Raw genomic sequence first — 22,563 nt, forward strand, 5'->3', positions numbered from 1 at the left:
ATGTACCTGCCTTGGGTTTCATATTAGTTCCTTGCTCTAAGTTTGAAGGGAAATAAGAGCCCATCACTGGAAGTGATAGTAGCTCTTAAATAGAACCCTTGAATGTGTAATGGGGTGAAAAATTAGGGTTTCACCCAATGCATGTAGTAAAACCACTTAGTTTTACTTAGAGACCAATTAGATTAAGAAAAGATGAAATTTGATAGATCTAGCCTTGATAGATCTAATTTCTAATCAGATTCTAGGGGTTTTAGATATGTCTCTTCTTTCCCTTTGAATTGAATTTTTTTGATTAATAATGCTAAAATTAGGGTAAATGTGTGTAATTTGAAGCAATTATGTATAAACAATGAGCTACATTCGTCAAACAAAGCCATGAACTTGGATCTGAGTAATATGTGAGATCTATTCCTAGAAGGTCGTCATGAATTGTCAAGACCAAAATGCCCATCGCTATGGTCCTCCAAACTTTTCACCGTCCAAAAGGAAATATGTTCGTCTCTGTGAATAATGTTGATCCTAAAAATTACAACTTTGTACCTATTTTGAAAATAGTACAGAAGGGAAAATGGTTGGAAATAGAGGTTTGCCTTGGGTCAACCCCCAATTTTGGAATTAACCATGAAATAGAATTGAAATGTAAATGAAGTACTGTAATGGAAATGATTTCCTTTTGCGGGAAATGTTGAAAATGACTAAAACACTAATGATATACCTTTTTATGAAATTATGTTTGTCTTCATGAGAAATTAAGGTTTCATGTATGTAGTATTCATAAAACATAGTACATGAATGTCATCTCCAATGCTTGAATCTTGACATCACTTCTACTCCAATGCTTGAAAGAAGGTTGATTTCTTGCTCACTTGAATTTGAATGATTGGTTGATATGAATGTGTGATTAATATATGTCAAAATGATAGGGGTAGACCTTTTATACATGCTAGATGAAAAATAAATTTATTTTTCAACCTAAGCTGACATGGGATCTAGGTTCCTGCCCATTTCATGTTACCATTATGAGGCCCCAAAGTGGACCCTAATTAGGAGGACCAAGGCATAGGTGTCTTGGTCTTGGCTAATTAGGGACTCAAGATTTTGGAGGAGAAAGTGCAAATGATGAAAATATTGAGTTTGGTGCATGGTGTGAGCTAAATTAGGGCTGCAATCAGGCCTTGGGGAATGAATGCCAAGGTTGAGGCCCAAATGAGAACAAAATTGTAAGGGAGTACAAACTAGGATGCTATATTTAGTGGGAGGTTTGCATTGAAAATATTTCAAGTCATCAAAGAGGAAAGACACACTAAGCCCCCAAGGGACTTTAGGATCTTACTAATTCAATATCAAGATAAAAGGGATATAATAAGAGGAAGGAAAGAGAGAGAGAGAGAATCATGACTGCTAGCCTAGTAAGGTTCACTTACTATGAGTCATGAAAAATAAAAAATACCCAGTTACAAAGAAAAAGGTTCTATTTGCAAAGTAACTTGAGTATCGATACATGTGATAGTATGTGCATAAAGTGAAGCATTGAGTGGAGTGTATGCCCCATGTTAAAGTGATTACATATACCTTATCAGGAGCAATTGCTTTAAGGTAGCATGCATCCAAAGACAAGTGTGTTACCACAATGATATGCCCCAAGAAAGGACAAATCAAAGGATAATGGTCACAAAACATAAAACACATAAGGTATCCACTAATTCTAGGGTCAACATGCTCTTATGATAAATAATATATATCATAAAAATATTTGTATTGAATTGACCTCATCTGCCAAAGGTAGTGGAACCACAAGAATAATGGAAGAAGGGCATAAGGGACAACAAATAGAAGAATTGAGATTCAAATAGAATAATGGAACAATCTAAAATACATCACGGGGGAAACACATTACAAACAAGCAAGAGAGGAGGGAGAAAATCTACAGCACAAATGAAGTTAATCAAGCAAATCTGATGCAGCCATAATCGGTAAAAACCCTCAAAAGAGTCAATTGGCTTATGCAGCAAGAGACACACAATGAAAGAAGAAAGAAAACATAACAAATTCACATAAATAGATAATATTAAAGCCTTATAACTTCCATAAATCATCCGACAGTCATCAGATTATCATCAAAGAACATCTGGTAATTAACCGATTACCTGCAGGCTTCAAGCCAGATGCAATCGAACCAAGACTCTAAGAACCAACCAGACCACAACATGTGAATCTCAATCCTTATTCTGAGTTCTACTTCGTCTGCCCCCTATAAATGAATACATGATAACATATTTATACCCAATGGAACACTTATGGGTCAGCCTCATAAGATTACATTCACCGATGTAGGAAAATGAAACATGTAATTAAGTTAGCCCTAAGAATTAAGAAATATTTCTGGAAAATAACAACCAAGTGATGTGGTTTAGTAGGAAGGTTGACCACACACCAAAGAACATTGGACAAGACCCAAGATAGATCCACACACCAAGAATCATGTCGGTAATGAAGGAAAACCAATCAGTAAGCACAAGAACTGTCCCGAAACCCAAAAATAATCAATCGGAAGTGATAAGTGGCTGGTAAAGGACCCAAATGAACTATAAATCTAGAATCAAACACATAAAACCATCTAGAAATAAAAAATAAGGTCTTCCATGAGAAACAAGCAACTACTAGTACATACCGGTAAGAATACAAAAAAATGCACAAAGAACTAAACAAGAACAAAACTAAAAGGAAATATTTTTGGTTGATGCAAGATTGCTCATTGACTGGGGATGCTCCTGCATCAGACAACCTAGGTATAAAAAGATATTCCATGAGAGGCAACTCATGAACATCTAAAAGGATTCGGAATGAAGATCTCATGCTCATTTCTAATCCAAACATCTTCTTTATCTACCAACCTTTGTTTTAACTCTTCTGGTGCCTCAACTAGTTTTTCTAACCTTTGACCCTCTTTATTTCCTTTTCTTTGCTTCAGATCTGCACATTGTCTCTATTTCTACAACTCTGATTTGGTTCTGCCACAAGACTTCATCTGATTTGTCACCATCAACTCTTTGTCACTAGTTCCATCTATCCATCAGGCTCAACTATTAGATCCTTCTGCAAGCTTCTGTCATCCTCCAGTATAACCTCTGCCATCGGTTTCTTAGTATTGCAACTTCTCTCAAGACTCAAATTCTTCACCTCCTCTTTCTCCTTCAAAGAAATCAATGTGATCTTTTGTCCATCCTTTTCAATAGTAACTAGGTTTCTTCTATAGTCATAAATAGCTCCTCTATCATACTGCCAAGGTTTTCCCAACAAGACATGACAAACACCCATAGACACAACATCACATAAAACTTCATCTCTGAAAGGCCCAATATTGAAACTCACCAAACACTACTCCTTTATCTCTATCTTTTGATCATCTTGTAACCAACTTACCTCATAAAGACAAGGATGCTTAAGCTTCTTCAACCCAAGCTTCACAACCATCTCCTCAAATACTAAATTATCAATACTTCCACTATCTATAATGACCTTGCAACACTTACCACCTGATTTACACATAGTCTAGAAAAGACTCTTTCTCTAAGTAGATCTGCTATCCTTTCTTCTGGACATAAGGGATTCTCCTTACTCTGTACCATCACCTTTTGTTTCCTCACTTTCCATACAACTTCTTTCCATTCCTTTCTTACATTCATAGGATCTATGTCTGGTTTCTCCATGCTTGAAACATTTGCCAGGAAATTCTCTACTGGTACTGCTGCTACCTTTCCTCGATGTCTTCTATTTCGGTTCTTTACTCCCCTTATGTTTTGACTTCTCTTCTTCCACTGGCTTCTTAATACTATCACTCATCTTGAATTTCTCCTTTCTCTTATTTGTTTGTCTTCTCCTCACCTTCTCCTCATCCTTTAAAGCATATTGGTAAGCTTCTTCAAATGTAGAAAACTTCAACATACTCATCTCATCTTGAATGTTAAAAGAAAGTCCATTGATGTACCTTGCCACCTTTTCTCTGTTCATCTCTCTATATCTAGATCTAATCACCACCTTGTATAATTCCTCAGTATATTCCTTCACAATCATTTTCTCTATTTTAGGTTCTTCAACTTCTTGAGCAACTCCAATTCATAGTCTCTCAGTATGAACTTGGCCTTCAATCTTGCAACCATCTGTCTCCACCGGGTGATATTCAATTCACCATTCTACACTCTATCTTTTTGCAATTCTTTCCACTATAAGGCAGCATGCCCTTTCAACTCGGTCTATGCCAACCAGACTCTCTATGGGTCCTTGACATCTTCAAACTCAAAGTAGTCCTCTAACTCTCCAATCCAATCAATCAGATCCTTCTGGTTCAGCATTCCGAAAAATTTGGAAACCTCAACTTTATGAAATTTACTTGCTTTCACCACTGCTCTTAAGAATCTTTCATGTCTTTCATCTTCCAATCCTTTAGCTTCCTCAAGCTCTTCACCGACTTCCTCATATTCATCCTCAAAATCAAGGTTCCTCCATAAACCAACCAAAGCGTTTCGGATTTCATTCCTTCATTCTTGAAGTCTTCCATCATCTACTCTACCCTTCAGGGGTTTGTTCTCCTCAGTGGCATCTCTTCTTCTACTTCGGTGAATTGCCTGAACTCAATGATCTAACTACCGATTTCAATTGCCTCCCCTCGATGATCTATTGAACACACTCACAACCTGCCTCCAATTGACGATCCGTCCACCCCGAGGAATGACTGAATGTTTGCAAATGATCCTTCCACCAGCCAGTCCATAACTAGCTCTGATACCACTTGATATAACCATAACCGGTAATAACCCTCAAAAGAGTCAATTGCCTTATGTAGCAAGAGATACACAACAAAATCAACAAGAAAATATAACAAATTCACATAAACAGTTCATATTAAATCCTTATAACTTCCAACAATCATCCGACAATCATCAGATTATCATCAAAGAACATTTGGTAATTAACCGGTTACATGCAGGCTTCAAGCCAGATGCAATCCAATCAAGACTTTATCCTTAGTCTAAGTTCTACTTCCTCGGGTTGGCCTCATAAGGTTACATTCACCAATGCAGGAAAATGAAACATGTAATTAGGTTAGCCCTAAGAATTAAGAAATCTTTCTAAAATATAACAACCAAGTGACGTGGTTCAATAGGAAGGTCAACCACATGCCAAATAACATCAGACAAGACCCAAGATGGATCTATATTCCAAGAATCACGTCAGTAATTAAGGAAAACCAACCGGTAAGCACAAGAACTGTCCTGGAACCCAGAAACAGTCAACCGGAAGTGATAATTGACTGATAAAGGACCCAGATGAACTATAAATCTAGAATCAAGCAGATAAAACTATCTGCAAACCAAAAATAAAATCTATCATGAGGAATAAGAAACTATAGGCACATACTGGTAAGAATACATAAAACTACACAAAGAACTAAACAAGAACAAAACTGAAAGGAAATATTTTTGGTTGATGCAAGATTTCTCATCAACCGAGGATGCTCCTGCATCAAAATCAGCTACCTCATAATCTTGTTGAACATTGTTTTGGGAAGGTGGACAAAATGAAATAGGATCAACTTCGAGCATGGTAGATGGAGCTACTGCAAGTTCCAAACAAGGACCATGCTCTAATAATGAGTCACTTTGTGTATCACTAAGAGCTAGGATTAATGCTTTTGAAAATTATTTAGATAAATCATTATCAACATCAACAAGGTCATATTCATCATTGGAATCATTATCATGAAAATTGTTAGCATGAACATAATTTTCATCCATTTCTAAAAATTGGCACTTTAATATGAATATAGTTCATGAACCATCATCTTTCTTAAGCAATTTTAATCTTGGTGATTTAGGTTGAACTTCCTCCCTAGGGTTAGGCAAAGGCTAGATAAATGGGACCAAGTCAACATTAGATGTCTTCAGGGAGGTAATGGGATAAGAAGAAAGTTCACAAGCCTTAGCATGACGTCTCCATTAGAGTTATCTCACACAACAATTTCTTTTAGTTTTATTCAAGGGTTGCAAAGGTTTAGGATTAATGAACATAGGCTTCTTTTCTTCCTTAGGAATGGGAGAAGGTCTACTAGGTTGAAATATAGGAGATGTCGGGCACTTTACTTTGTAAGATGTAAGAGGCATAACTACAACATATATATAAGGAATAGAAGGTGTAGGAAGGATATTGGGTCCATCATGAGGAGGAGGAATAGATCTAGGCTTTGTAGGCTTACTCAAATATAAGATCATCTCATTCTTCCACTTTTGGTAAGATTGAAAAAGAGCATAACTTCACAGCTTAAGAGGATCAAATTGTTTAGGCCAAAGTTAATCAAGGTTGACATCTCCACACCTCACCATGGGTTGATACATTCTATGATTGATTATTATTATTTTGTTATTATGAGCAAATTTTAGACATTTATGAATAGTAGAAGGGATCACTTTCATGGAAGAAAGCCAAGGATGTACCAATGTCACACTAAATTGATCTGATGTAGGAATGATAGAAAAAATGATATCTAAGCTCTTAGTACCAACCTTAATGGAAAGAGTAATAGAACTAATAACTTAGCGCAAGAGAAACCATCATACACCTTAACCACTACATCAGATTTATCATATGTTACTTGATGCAATTATAAAGTATAAAGATATTCTTCAATGATCACATTCACCATACTCGTTGGATCAATGAGAACCCCTTGTGAGATTTTTTCATTGATCTTCATAGGGATAAATAGTGGGTCATCAAGTGCAACAATAGTCTCACTAGAATCAAAGGTAATGCATAGGTCCTTAAGAGGTGAAGGTTTATCAACAAGATTCACCACATTATTAGATTCAATACCAAGGTCATCGGGAGAATATGCAAGATTCTAAAACTCAACCACATTAGTAGAATGTGAAGGAAAAGGATGAATAAATATTTGGAGGTTCTGATTAGTAGCTACAAACTTGTTTCCTTTGTCATTCACTCTAGCTCTAGATATTGTATTGTTATCAATAAAGTCTTGAATTATACTCCTTGAGGTATAACACTTTTTAGTGTCATGACTAGGTTGATGATGAAATTGGCAAAAGGATTTGGATCATGGTAAGGTGGAAAAGGTTTAGAGGTATCAATTGGCATGATGGGGGGAAGTTTCAACACATTTTTATTTATCAATTGTTTCATTATGCTATGCAAAGACTCAGAAAGAAGAGTAAATTCTTTTCTAAAGTATTTGGATAAAGGGGTCACACCTGATGTTGTGGTTGTCACTTGAGTATTGTTTTTATCATTGATCTTGATGTATCCCTTGTTTGATTTAAAATTCATAAAATATTGTTGAACACTCTCATTCTTATCAACTAGAGCCATTGAAGGAGATTATTGAAATCGACTCACTTGAAGTTGATAATTATGAAGTAGTGTGTAAAACTGTGTAAATGAAGTAAACTTAGAAAAGAGAAGTTTATCTCTAATTTATTTTTGTAAATTAGAAATAAAAATTCTTTGAACATCTTGATTAGGCATATGATAAGAAATTTTAGAATATAAATGTTTATATCTACCAATAAAATCAATCACTTTTTCTTTAACACCTTACTTACAATGAATCAAATCAGTCAAAGTAATCATAGAACCAATATTATTGTAAATTTTTTTAATGAAAACATTAGCTAATTGTTGAAATCATGTAATGGAATAAGGAGGCAAAGGACAATACCATTGAAAATCTTTATCCCTAAAGGTTCAAGTAAACAATTTAGCTATAAGTCTTTGATCATGAGTAAATACACTACACAAAGTTTGAAATGTTTTTACATGAGTCAAGGGATCACTTTTTCCATTGTAAAGATCCAATTGAGGGACTTCCGTATGTTTAGGAGGGATGACATGAACAATGTCATCGAATAATGGGAGCTCGCTATATCAAATGTGGGCACATTGAACTTGCATTGGGTAATGGAAGCCAACTGTTGTTGTAAGGATGAAATGGTTTGGGCTAAGTTATTAATGGTTGCTTTGGTGGATGGACTAAAACTGGACATATTGGATTGTGATGGAGGAGTAACATTGTTGTATTTTGGTTGAGGTTGAGAGTAAGGAGGTGGAACACTATGATACGTAAGTATGAGAGATGATTGGGTCACAAATGGAAGACTCGCAGAAGGAGGTATAAAGGCATTTTGATTAACAAAGTTTCCCCCTTGACTAAAATTTGTAGGATTAACATTTTGTGTGGAAGTAGTCATGATAGAATATGTAAATGGAGGCACACTAGGCAAGGATGTAGGCATAGGAATAGAATGATTGACTTGAATAGTAGCTTGAGTGTAACCAAGGGCTTCAGTACAACTTTTGATAGGAATGATATTAGTGTCAACAATATGAGAAAAGCCACACAACAAATCAACACCAATTTAATCACTTTGAACCATTCTTTTTAATACTTCAATCAATGGGATTGCCTCACTTTTTGAGTATTTTTTACTCATCCATTGTTGAAGATTTTCAAATTCAATCTTCTCTAATTGGTCAATTGAAACCCTAGTTAGTGATTCATCCAGATCATGAGAATTATGAAAAGAATGAGGATACATGACATCATTTGTTGGATTAGAGGAACCACGAACATTCTCATGAAATAAGTTATCCAAATTAGTCTCCCTATCCTTAGTAATTAAACCTTGGTAAACCTTAATTATACAACTTCTTCTCATTGGAATATTGTAGGTAGGACTAATGGTAGTAAAACTCATTCACAAAAGAGGGAAATTTGAATTTGACTTCGAAAATTGTGATTAAACAATAATTTTTTTTGTAAATAGTGGTTGATTAACCAATTAATAAAGCAATTTGATTTGTGAATTTGAAATATAAATGCATAGCATATCACCAAAAATAGATCTGAAAATAGATTTAAAAAATTTATGTAACCCACATGTAAATTTTAGAATTATAAATTATGGTTTTTGTGAAATCAACCTCTAGATTTATGCAATTCAATTGTAAATTAGATCTAAAAGTACAAATTTAAATTTAAAATTACAAGATAATCAAATCTAAAATAATTAATCCAAATTAGACAACCCACAAGTTCAATTTTTGAATTAAAAATTAGGGTTTTGTAAATTTAACCTCTAAAGTTATATAATTCAATTGAAAATCAAATTTGTAAATGTAAATTTGAATTTGCAAATGCATGAACAATTAGATCTGAGAAAATAAATTAAATATTAAGGTGTAAGACGTTGGGTTCGCCAAAATGTAATGGGGTGAAAAATTAGGGTTTCACCCAATGATGTAGTAAAACCACTAATTTTTACATAGGGACCAATTTAACATTAGAGAAAGATAGAATTTGATAGATCTAGATTATGATTAGATTCTAAGGGTTTTAGATATGCCTCTTCTTTATCTTTTAATTGAATTGATGTGATTAATAATGTTGAAATTAGGGTAAATGTGTGTAATTTGAAGCAATTATACATAAACAGTGACCTACAGTCATCAAACGGAGACACAAACCTACATCTGAGCAATATGTGAGTGTTCAAATTTGTTCCCAAAAGGTCATCCTGAATAGCCAGGACCAAAATTCCTGTTGCTCTAGTCCTCCAAACTTTTTGCCGTCCAAAAGGGAATTTGTTTGTCTCTGCGAATAATGTCGATCCCGAAAAATTACAACTTTATACTTGTTCCTGCACACAGTAGAGAAGGGAAAATGGTTGTAAATAGGGGTTTGCCTTAGGTCAAACCCTGGTTTTGGAATTAACCATGAAATAGAATTGAAATTTAAATCAAGTACTGTAATGGAAATAATTTCCTTTTGAGGGAAATGCTGAAAAATGTATGAAACACTAATGATATACCTTTTTATCAAGTTTTGTTTGTCTTCACAAGGAATTAGGGTTTCATGTAGGTAGTCTTCATAAAACATAGAACATGAATGTCATCTCCAATGCTTGAATCTTGACTTCACTTCTACTCTAATGCTTGAAAGAAGACTAATTTCTTTCTCACTTGAATTTGAATGAATGCTTGATATGAATGCGTGATTAACAGCTGTCAAAATGAGAGGGGTAGACCTCCTTTTATACAAGCTAGTTGAAAAAAAATTTAATTTTTTGACCTAAGTCGACATGGGATCTAGGTTCCCACCCATTTCATATACCATTATGATTCCCAAAAATGGACCCTGATTGGGAGGACCAAGGCATGGGAACTTTGGTCCCTCCCATGCCTTGGTTCTAGCCAATTAGAGACTCATATTTTGGGGGAGAAAGTGTAGATGATGAAAATATTGAGTTTGGGGGAGAAAGTGCAGATGATGAAAATATCGAGTTTGGTGCATGGTGTGAATAAAACCAGGGCTCCAATCATGCCTTGGGGAATGAATGCCAAGGTGAGGGCCCAAATGAGGACAAAATTGTAAGGGAGTACAATTTAGGATGTAACAAAATGTAAAAAATAACTTTTTGGAAGTGATTAATATAAATATCATATTTATTGTTGTGTTGTATCTATTGTATCAATTATCAGTATTAGATAAATTGTTTAAGTATTCATGAGATTCAACAATTTTTTAAAAAAATAGGCACTTAAAGCATCAATAGGATTACCAACATACAAGAAAGTGACAAGAATCTGGTCCACTAGAGACTCCAGTGCCTAAGTTAGATAGATTTCTTTCTTAGAATGCAAGGTACCCAGACCAGGCTCCAAAAACTGGAGTAGAGGATGGAGGGGTTGAAATAAAAATAGAAGTGAGGAACATGAGTCTCAATATAAAGACAACTTTAGTAGACAAGAACACACTCATTAGAGTGAACATAAGGGAGGAAAATCCCTTACTCTTCAGTTCTGGAGACACTATCGAGGCATGGCTGACCAAAATGGAGAAATATTTTAAGATTTGTGATTATACATAACCATGAAAATAGTTTGGGGAGCGTACCAACTAATAGGAAAAATTGTTGGTTGGTGGGAGAATAAAAAGGACGAGTTAGTCCTAAAGTTAGCAAATGTAACCTAGGATAGGATTGTGGAGGTATTTAGGAAAAGATGGTTTCCATAGCTCTTCTTTAAGCATAAACTAATAGATTTCCAAGATCTAAGACAAGGGGAAATATTTATAAATGGATACTAGGAGAAGTTTACCCGATTACTAAAATATGTACCCCAATTCCAAATTGATGAAAAGTATTAGACTAGAAAGTTCATCATGGGTCTGAACAATCATATAGGAGGATCATTAGATGTCTTGACACCAACCACAATGGAAAAATCCTATGAGAAGGTCGTCAGACAAGAGAAAACACTCGAAAAGGATGACTCCATTAGAGACAGAAATAGGAAGAAGGTCAAATGGTCTTAGTCCTCCCAAACTTTCAAAAAGAAGGGAGATATTTATGAATCTAATAGTAAGAGTGGTAAGGGGTTCAAGGGAAGTCATTAAGAATCCAAAGGAGATTGAAAAGGGTTCAATAACTATAGAAAGGATAGTGAGGCAACTAAGAGAGGAATAGAGAAGAGAGGACCTCTTGGGGGGTCTTATACATGTGGAGGTGAACACTATGCTAACTAGTGACCGACAAAAACCCAAGGAGGGAACAAAAAATAAACCCTTTACCACCTCAACAGGTAGCATTTCAATAGAGGATACATGTAGTGGTAGATAACTAGAAAGTAGAGTATTAGTTCACTCTGATTGAGACTCCAAGTATGCTCTATGGGAACCCCATAACAATGCTTATAGATACAGGAGCCACAAAAAAATGTATTTCTCCTAGGATATTGAGTAAATTTCCTAAAAGATCTAGTTTCATGGCTAAATCATAGACTATAAAATATGCCAACCAATTGAGATCTCAGGAAGAGTAGTGTTTATTTGAGGCTAAGGTTGAACTTCCTGGCTTCACAATAGAAGTTTACCTATATATAGCACCCTTAGGCCTATATGATATTATCCTAGGAATGAACTAGTTAGGTAAGAACCAAGCTAGGGTTAACTACTATAATAAAACAATAGAGTGCTTAGATGACCTAGGGAACAAGGAGTTCTTGCAAGGTACCCAACATGGGGTCAAACTATTATAACTCTCTACTATCGAATTAAAGGAAAGCAAAAATAAAGGTTGCAAAATATTTGCAGTTAAAATGGAAGAATTGCACGAAGCCAATAAGAATAGATTCCACAATGATAGGGTGAATTATGAGACAAGTCATCACAGTGGAATAGACATTATGGAGAGAGGAAAACCAAAGGAATCTCTTGAAGTTAGGTATCCCTATCTTTAGGATTACCAGGATGTGTTTCCTGAAGGACTACTCAGGTTACCACCCAAGAGGGTATTTGGTTTCTCCATTGAGTTAGTGCTAGGAGCAGTGTCAATATCAAAAACTTCTTATGGAAAGACAACTATTGAACTCATGGAGATGAAAGTGTAGTTACAATAATTAATGAATAAGAGATTGATTAGACCTAGTGTATCACCATGGGGGGCACCAGTAATATTTGTTAAGAAGAAAGATGGTATCCTTAACCTTTGCATTGGCTATAGGATGCGGAATAAATTAACCATTAGAAAAAAGTACCCCTTGCCACACATTGATAATCTATTCGATCAAATGTGTGGAGCTGCAATATTTTCCAAAATAGATATGCATTCAGGGTACCATCAGTTCAAGCTTAGAGATGAAGACACTCACAAAACAACCTTTAAAACTCACTATGGACATTACAAGTTCATCATGTTACCATTTGGGCTTACCAACCACATTCATGAACCTAATGAATAACATGATCCATGATTACCTCAACACTTGCAAACCATCCTACAATGCCTACAAGAAAACAAATTATATGAAAAGTTGTCTGAATACACTTTCTTTCAGAAATAGGTGTAGTATCTAGGGCATATCATTTCCCCTAAGGGTATAGTTGTGGATCCAACTAAGATAAAGGCTATCTTAGAATGACCAATCCCTAGAAACATGCAAGAAGTAAAAATCTTTATAGGATTGGTAGGTTACTATATGAAGTTTGTAATAAACTTCGCATGCATATCCTATCCCATAACTTCACTTCAAAGAAAAGGAAAAAGGTTTGAGTGGACTGAGAGGTTCCAACATTCTTTTGAAGTCCTTAAAGAGAAATTGACTATGATGTTGATATTAAAAGTGCCAGATCCAGAGGGACAGTTTCTAGTGGTAAACATGCATCTAGAGAAGGATTGGGGGAGTACTGATGCCGAATAGGCAAGTTATAGCTTATGAGTCCTAAGAACTTAAGAACTATGAGTAGAACTATGTGTCGCATGATCTAGAGCTAGCTGCAATTGTGCATGCTCTATAGATGTGGCAACTATCTTGTAGGAAAACCTTTTGAACTTTGATATAATCATCAAGGATTAAAATACATTTTCAATCAACCAAATCTTAATGCTTGATAGAGGAGATGGTTGGAATTAATCTTTGACTATGATTTTGAGATCAGTTATATCAAAGGAAATGAAAATTGAGTGGAGGATTCCTTGAGTCATTGTTGTCATATAAATCCTATGGCTACAGTACATACAAATCTAAAAAATAGGGTGATACAGTAGTTAGAGTGGGACACATATTACCAATAGGTAAAAGGAGCCCTTCAAGATAATCCTTAAGACCCAAGATATGAGGGATTCAGATTAGAATCTGGTGGGAAATTAATATATCAAGGCCGAATGTACGTGTTTGGATCCCTAGAACTAAGAAACCTAGTGTGGAAGGAGGTACACTCTACACCATACTCAGGACATCTGAGAGTTACAAAACTATTAGCTGACACTAAACCCTTATATTTTTGGAATGATATGAAGAAGCACACCGCAAGGTTTGTGGCTAGCTATTTCGAATGCCAAAGGGTGAAAGAAAAATGCCAACACTTAGCAAGATTATTACAGCTTAATGTTGTGCCAGAATGGAAGCGAAGAAGAACACAAATGGACACTGAGAGGGGGGGTTAACCAATTTATTTTAAAATTTTCTAGATTAAGAATGCATATATTAATAATGCAATGTAAATTAAAACACACACACACAAAAATCAATCGACAACACAAGTTTTACGAGGGAAACCCAAAGTGGGAAAAACCTCGGTGAGAATAGTTGTTGGAGTCTATTGCTCCAATCCAGCCTCACAAAGAAAAACACTTGTACAATATGTTTAGGGCACCAACCCAAGGAGTACCAACCCCTATTTATTTTGAGCACCAACTCAAGGAGCACCAACCCCCTAACTATTTTGAGCACCTACTCAAGGAGAACCTACCCTTGCTCTGAGCACCCACTCAGAGAAGTAAAATGAATAAAAGGATTACAGTTTTATTGCCTTGTTACAAATCTAATTTTGTAACTCATTCTTTGATTGCCTTCTTTGTTATCTTGATCCTTTACACCCTACTCTTCTTCTCTTCCACTATGTCTTCTCTATCCTCTTGTCTCTAACACTTCTCTATTCTCAACACACTTCTCTACAACTGTACTCTTGTATTTGTTTCTCTCTATCTCTCCTTCACCTTGTTGAATGATCTCTTTTTTCTGGTATCTCACTATGTGCTTCTGTAACGTCCTTTTTATTCACTACTCTTGACGAAAGCTCTCTCTCTTTTCATTAACTCTAATTCAAAATCTGGTTTAGTATTTTTTTCGTTTCCACCTCTATCTCTATCTTGACCAACTACCTCTATCAAATCACACTAGCTACCCTACTCAATCAGCTCTGCCTCAAAGAATGTTTTCCCTCCAAATCTACATTTAAAAATTGAATTACTTTGTCCCTCTGAGATCTGATTTGTAGCAAATTTTATTTTATTTCTTGGATTGACCATCTCCATTAAATGATACTTAGATCTATTTTTATGAATGTTTTGTTAGGTCCCAGAGACAACTAAGAGGGGGGGGGGTGAATCAGTTGTCCAATAAATTCAATTAAAATTAACTTAACCAAAACTTAATGCTTAATATCGGTAAACCAAACTTTATGCCGGCAGACAGTCTTAACAGTTAATTGCAATACCGGTAAAGATTAATGCATGAAATAGAAAGACAATAACATCCACAACACATAACACAAATGTTTGTACGTGGAAACCCTATAAGGGAAAAAACCATGGTGGGAAGCCTTACCCACAATCAAATGATACTACTGTAGATAGTATGTGTGTACAATATGGATTCTACACATGCAGAAAGGCTAGCTTCCTAGAGCTCACTTCTCAATCACAAAATGAGAGTCATACTGACTACAATTGGATGGTTAAATCTAATGATAATGTACTGCATAAAATAGCATCTTGATATGTTGGATTTAGTACCAGTTTAGTTTTGATATCCTTCACAAAATCCTTCCTTCAACCTTCAAATGATGTCTACATGTATAGCTCTGCTTATTTTCGCATATACCTTATTGCAATCCTTTTTGCATTCTCACTTCAATCTCACAAATGAGATCTTACATTTATACCATAACCTAAGACCAATTGAATAGGTTGGCTCACTAAAAGATATTACAATAAAATCAATTACAAGTAAATCAATATCTGATGCATGATGTCGGTGCAATGCATTTACAATAATAATAAATCATCTCCATAACATGTCGTGCTGATCTAGAATAGATATACCTGTCGGTTCTTATCCTGGACCTATTTGTTGGTAACAACAAATATGCAAACCCGAATAAACAACTAACCAAATTGCCAAAACCAGGTGATTGAATAATGTCTTTGACATAACCAAGTAGTCTCTAAGTCATTCCAAGTGTCGGTGAACCAAATACAGGTGACTTTGCATAAGTCTCTGACTTGCCGGTGAACATAACCAAAATCTCCAAGTGCTGATAAGTGTTGACAAGCAATGACAAGTGTTGACATCAATGACAAAACCATATCAACATATCCAAAATTTCAAGAATCTCCCCCTTTGGCATTGATGACAACACAAGATGGAAAAATCATCAAAGTGCCAAAACAGAAATGCCAAAAACCAAAAACCAACAATCTCCCAAAGAGATCATAAACCAGAAATAAAAAATACATAATATGTTTCCCCCTAGGAATAAATCTCTCCCAAAAGAAAAAGATAATGTGTTTTTCCATATCAATCTCTCCCCCTTTGACATCAAATGACAAAGTAATACAAAACCAAATATAGTTAGTTCAAAGAACTTATCACAAAATACCAACTCATTCAATATACCAACTACTCCCCCTGAGAAGTAGCTCTCCTCATCAAAGCCGAAATAAAATATTTCTTTGTTAATTATGTCGGTTGATGACAAACATCAACTGTCTAATTCTCTACAGGTGGGGGTAGGACTCAAAGTTTCTCTCTGAGATACTCAAATGTTTCCTTAGGCAAAGGCTTTGTAAAAATATCTGCAATTCGCTCTTTAGTATTCACATAAACCAGTTTCACTTCTTTTGTTTCAACATTCTCCTTTAGAAAATTGAATTTGATAGAAACATGTTTAGGCTTAGAGTGAAATACTGGGTTCTTTGATATATCAATTTCTTCCATATTATCATAGTAGATAGTTATAGGTTCCTTTCATTTTTCCTTTATGTCCTTCAATATTTGCTTGATCCATAATACCTGTGTACAATTAGTTGTTGCTGCAACATATTTTGATTCTGCTGTTGATAGACTTGTACAACTCTGTTTCTTGCTCAACCATGAAATTAGTCTGCTACCAAGAAAAAATGGTCCGTCGGTGGTGCTTTTTTAATCATCCACATCTCCTGCCCAATTAGCATTTGTGTATGCACATAAGTCAAAATTTTCATCTCTAGGATACCATAAACCAAGATTTGTAGTGCCTTGCAAGTACCGGAAAATCCTTTTCACTGCAGATTCATGATTTTCTTTAGGATTACTCTGAAATCTTGAAACAATACATACTGCATTCATAATATCAAGTCTTGTTTGTGTCAAATAAAGTAAACCTCCTATCATAGATTTGTATCTAGTCAGATTAACGGGTGTAGATTCATCCTTCAAAGATAATTTATCATTTGTAGTCATAGGTGTGCTTACTAGTTTACAGTTTTCCATGCCAAATTTCTTTAGTAATTCCTTCAAGTACTTAGATTGACATAGGAATGTACCTTTATCAGTCTGTGAAATCTACAATCCTAAAAAGAATTTTATCTCTCCAATCATAGACATTTCAAATTCTTGCTGCGTTTTGTTAGAAAAGTCTTTACACAAACCATCTTCTCCTCCAAAGATTATATCATCAACAAAAACTTCAATAACCAAGATGTCATCATTAGTCACTTTGTAGTATAGATTGTTATCAGCATTACCTTTAGTGTAACCAAGTTTCAAAAGATATTTGTCCAATCTAGCATACCAAGCTCTAGGAGCTTGCTTCAATCCATATAAATCTTTCCTTAACTTGTAAACCATGTCTTTGCTATCTATCAAATACAATCCATTAAGTTTCTCAATGTAAACTTCTTCTTCAAGATCTCCATTTAGAAATGCACATTTAACATCCATTTGATATACTTTATAGTTCTTGTGTGCTGCAAAAGCCAATAAAAGTCTGACTGCCTCAATTCTAGCTATCGGTGCAAAGATTTCATTGTAATCAATTCCTTCTTTCTGAGAATATCCATTACACACTAATCTTTCTTTGTTTTTGATTACCATACCATCTTCATTAAGTTTATTTCTGAAAACCCATTTAGTTCCAATTACATTTTTGTCTTTAGGTCGGGGAACTAATGACCAAGTGTTATTCCTTTCAATTTGTTCCAATTCATCTTCCATAGCTTTAATACAATATTTATCTTCACATGCCTCATTAATTGATTTAGGTTCAATTTGAGAAATAAGACATACCTCCTCATTTGCCAATCTTCCTCTAGTCATAACTCCTTGAAATTTGTTTCCAATTATCTAATCTTTAGAATGATTCAATCTTACATACCGGGGTGTTTTTACTTGCTATTGTTCTTCAGTGACTGTTGAATCTCCAGATGATGTCGGTGTAATTGGATCACCATTCTGTACTGGTGTATTCATAAAATGTTCATTTGTGATTATCTCTATTGCCAGTTCAGAGTCTATGTACCTTGAATTTCCTTTAAACCATTCATCAATCTTCACATTTGCACTCTCAACAATTTTCTGCAATCTCTTGTTAAAACATCTATATGCCTTGCTCTTAGATGAATAACCAAGAAATATTCCTTCATCACTTCTAGGATCAAATTTTCCAATATACTCATCTCTTCTAATATCGCATTTACTTCCAAATATTCTGAAATATTTAAGAGTAGGAGTATTACCAAACCATAGTTCATGTGGGGTCTTACTGGTTTCACCTCTGATGTGAACTCTATTGAATGTATAAAAAATTGTATTGACCACTTCTCTCTAGTATATATGAGGTATATTTGCTTCTGATATCATACTTCTGGCTGCATCCAAGATAGTTTTGTTTTTCCTTTCCACAACTCCATTATGCTAGGGTGTCCGGGGTGCTGATAACTGTCTTCTGATCCCATTCAATTCATAGAATGTATTAAATTCCTTAGATGTGAATTCACCTCCTTGATCTGATCTCAAACATTTTATTTTCTAGCCGGTCTCATTTTCTACCATTACTTTGAATAGTTTGAATCTCCATTTCTCTGAGAAAAGTAACCCAACACATTCTAGAATAGTCATCAATGATTAGCATAAAGTATCTATCTCCTTGTATACTTCTAATTCTTGCTGGACCACATAAGTTAGTATGAATTAAATAAAGAACATTGTTAGACTTCTTTGGAATACTCTTGAAAGTTTCTCTAACTTGCTTTCCAAATTGACATTCCTTACATACCAAATTGTGAGGTTTAACAATCTTAGGTAAATCTCTAACTGCCTTAACATACCAGATTGTGAGGTTTAACAATCTTAGGTAAATCTCTAATTGCCTTAGTAGTACTGATTTTCACAATGCAATCAAAATTTACATGACAAAGTCTCTTATGCCATAACCAACTTTCATCAATATGTGCAATCAAGCATGCTTTCTCATTATTGTTCAAATGAAAGATATTACCTCTAGTTTGATTACCAGTTCTGTTTAAGATTTTGCATTTATCATTCTTGAATTGTAACTGAAATCCTTTCTCAACTAATTGACCAACACTCAAAATATTATAATTCAAACCTTCAACATAGTAAACATTATCAGTATTGTGCTTACCATCAAAAGATATAGTTCCTTTTCCTTTAATCAAACAAGCTTTATCATCTCCAAATCTTACTAGACCTCCATTGTAATCCTAAAAGGTTAAGAATTTACTCTTATCACAAGTCATATGATGTGAACATCCTAAATCAATAATCCATTCATCCTTATCTTCAACTTTAGCTGTCAGGGCCTGCTCTACCGGTTGAACAGTAGGTGTTGGTTGATCTTCTTTCATGTCTATCAGGGCATCTAGAAGCCATATGACCAATCTTATTACAGTTAAAACATTTAAATGGTGCTTTACCTTCATACTTACTTCCAATTGGACCTTTAGGCATTTTCCTTGCAAATAGTGCTTCAAGTTCTTCAAGTTCTTCATTTTCTCTCCTATTTTCTTCAAGTTCTCTTGCATAGAAGGCTTTCCAATCAGATTTATCATGTGATGATGATGATGTTGTATTTGATGATGATGCCTTAAAAGCTAGATCTATCTTGATAGTAGTAACAGGATAAATTGCTCAAGCTCAAAAGCTGAAAGTTTTCCAACCAAAGTGTCTCTAGATACTGATGCATTAGGCATTGTTCTTAATTCATTTATAGCAGTAACTTTCATTAAATATATGCTGGTGGCAAAGCTCTTAAAACTTTAGAAACAATCTCATCTTCACTTAAGGTTCCTCCACAACATTGTATACCCAAAACAATTTCATTTACTCTTTCCATAAAAGCATAAATTCTTTCATCTTCTTCCATTTTCAGACTTTCATACCTGACCCGGAAGCATTCTAGTTTTGCAATTTTGACTATGGAATCTCCTTCATTCAATGTTTCCAGTTTGTCCCAAATAGCTTTAGTAGTAGATCTATCTGACAATGCACTTAAAAATGCTTCTCTTGCTTTGCAATCATTTTCCTCATCTTTAGCCAAGTTAGGTGGAATAGGTTGACCTTGAGTAGGAGAAGTATAGCCATTCTTTGTAACATCCCATATATCCTTTCCAATGGAATTCAAGTGTGTCTCCATCCTGATCTTCCATATGCCATAGTTAGTTCCATCAAGTTTCAAATTGTCCTTCCTGAAATAGTTAGAAGACATTGGATCTCCTCAAGCTGTTAAACTTCTACAAAAAGAGAACTAGGCTCTGATACCAATTGTTAGGTCCCAGAGACAAATGAGAGGGGGGGGGGTGAATTAGTTGTCCAATAAATTCAATTAAAATTAACTTAACCAAAACTTAATGCTTAATACCGGTAAACCAAACTTTATACCGGTAAAGATTAATGCATGAAACATAAAGAAAATAACATCCACAACACATAACACAAATGTTTGTACGTGGAAACCCTGTAAGGGGAAAAAACACGGTGGGAAGCCTTACCCACAATCAAATGATACTACTACAGATAGTATGTGTGTACAATATGGATTCTGCACATGCAGAAAGGCCAGCTACGTAGAGCTCAGTGCTCAATCACAAAATGAGAGTCACACTGACTACAATTGGATGGTTAAATCCAATGATAATGTATTGCATAAAATAACATCTTCATATGCTGGATTCAGTACCAGTTTAGTTCTGATTGCCTTCACAAAATCCTTCCTTCAACCTTCAAATGATGTCTATGTGTATAGTTTTTCTTATTTTTGCATATACCTTATTGCAATCCTTTTCACATTCCCACTTCGATCTCACAAATGAGATCTTACATTTATACCATAACCTAAGACCAATTGAATAGGTCGGCTCACTAAAAGATATTACAATAAAATGGATTACAAGTAAATCAATATCTAATGCATGATGTTGGCTCAACTCATTTACAATAATAATAAATCATCTCCATAACATGTGTGCTGATCTGGAATAGATATACCTGTCGGTGCTTATCCTGGACCTATTTGTCAGTAATAGCAAATATGCAAAACTAAATAAACAATTAACTAAATTGCAAAAACCAAGTGATCGAATAATGTCTTCGACATATCCAAGTAGTCTCTAAGTCATTCCAAGTGCCAGTGAACAATATAATCTGTCGGTGAACCAAATACCGGTGACTTTGCATAAGTCTCTGACTTCCCGGTGAACATAACCAAAATCTCCAAGTGCTGATAAGTGTTGACAAGCGATGACAAGTGTTGACATCAATGACAAAACCATATCAACATATCCAAAATTCCAACATGTTCTTTGTATTGGGTTACTATATTTAGCAACCTCAATCTATCTAGTGGATTCATTTTTCCTCTATCGATCACATCGAGCCCTTCAAATATTTGCAGTTGATTCACCATTAATGTATTATGTCGGCCTACCTGGAAAGGATCAACAACTACCTTATTTGAATGCAAAAACATCATCTTCACCATATCAACATTCATATTCGACCACCTGGAGTCCACATATCTTCATTGTCATTGTCCAGATCACTTAGTCAAGTTTGGTCTACCACCACGAGGACCACCGAGCCTATTGTCTTGCAAACATGGCTGCAAAATAGGTCAAAAATTTAAATCTATCAACAAAATAACCATTTATCTTTTCAACAATTGGCTAATGATTTGCTTCGTACATGCCACATTGTTTGGTCAAACTCAGTCAATGCCAATGTGGACTATCGAGCTACATAGAACAATTGAACTCCACACTATGACTAACCTTCATGTTATACACATCGCCAATCAGCATCTTGCATCATTTATCCTTCTATCCTTTTTACTTGTGCGAGCTAGCGGGATGCATCATTCTTCACCTTGACTTTCGCACACCTGCTGAATCACTTTTCCTCCTTTGTGCAAGTTGTGGAATGGTGGGGCTCCTCTATTTACTTACCTCGCGTGCCTACTAGATTGCCTTTTTTCCAACCTTGCAAGCTATGAAACAATGGGATTCATCATTGTTCACCTTGTCTTCTTCCCGCGTGTCTACTGGGTCCCTTATTCTCCAACCTCGCAAGCCATGGAATAGAGGGCAACATCATTCTTCAATTTGTCTACTTACCTACGTGCCCATTGGAATACCTCTTCTTCAGCCTTGCAAGATGCAAAATTGTGGGCAATCTTATGTCTTTTCTACATGCCTGCAAGGTTACCCATTTGTCACTCAATCCTGTTGTGGAATAGTGGGGATCCTTAATAGCTTTACTCTTCATGCTCGTTGGGTTACTTTTCCTTTAGCTAATATTTTCATGGAATAACAAGGAGTTAGATGTCTCTACCTGCACATTTGCAAGGTCATTTATTCCTCATTTATTATTGCTATAGGATGGCGGGGGTACCTCTTATCTTGTTTTCTCATGAGGTCACATACTTCTACCAAGTTC

This window comes from Cryptomeria japonica, chromosome 9 (genome assembly GCF_030272615.1).
Source record: "Cryptomeria japonica chromosome 9, Sugi_1.0, whole genome shotgun sequence".
Taxonomy (NCBI): domain Eukaryota; kingdom Viridiplantae; phylum Streptophyta; class Pinopsida; order Cupressales; family Cupressaceae; genus Cryptomeria; species Cryptomeria japonica.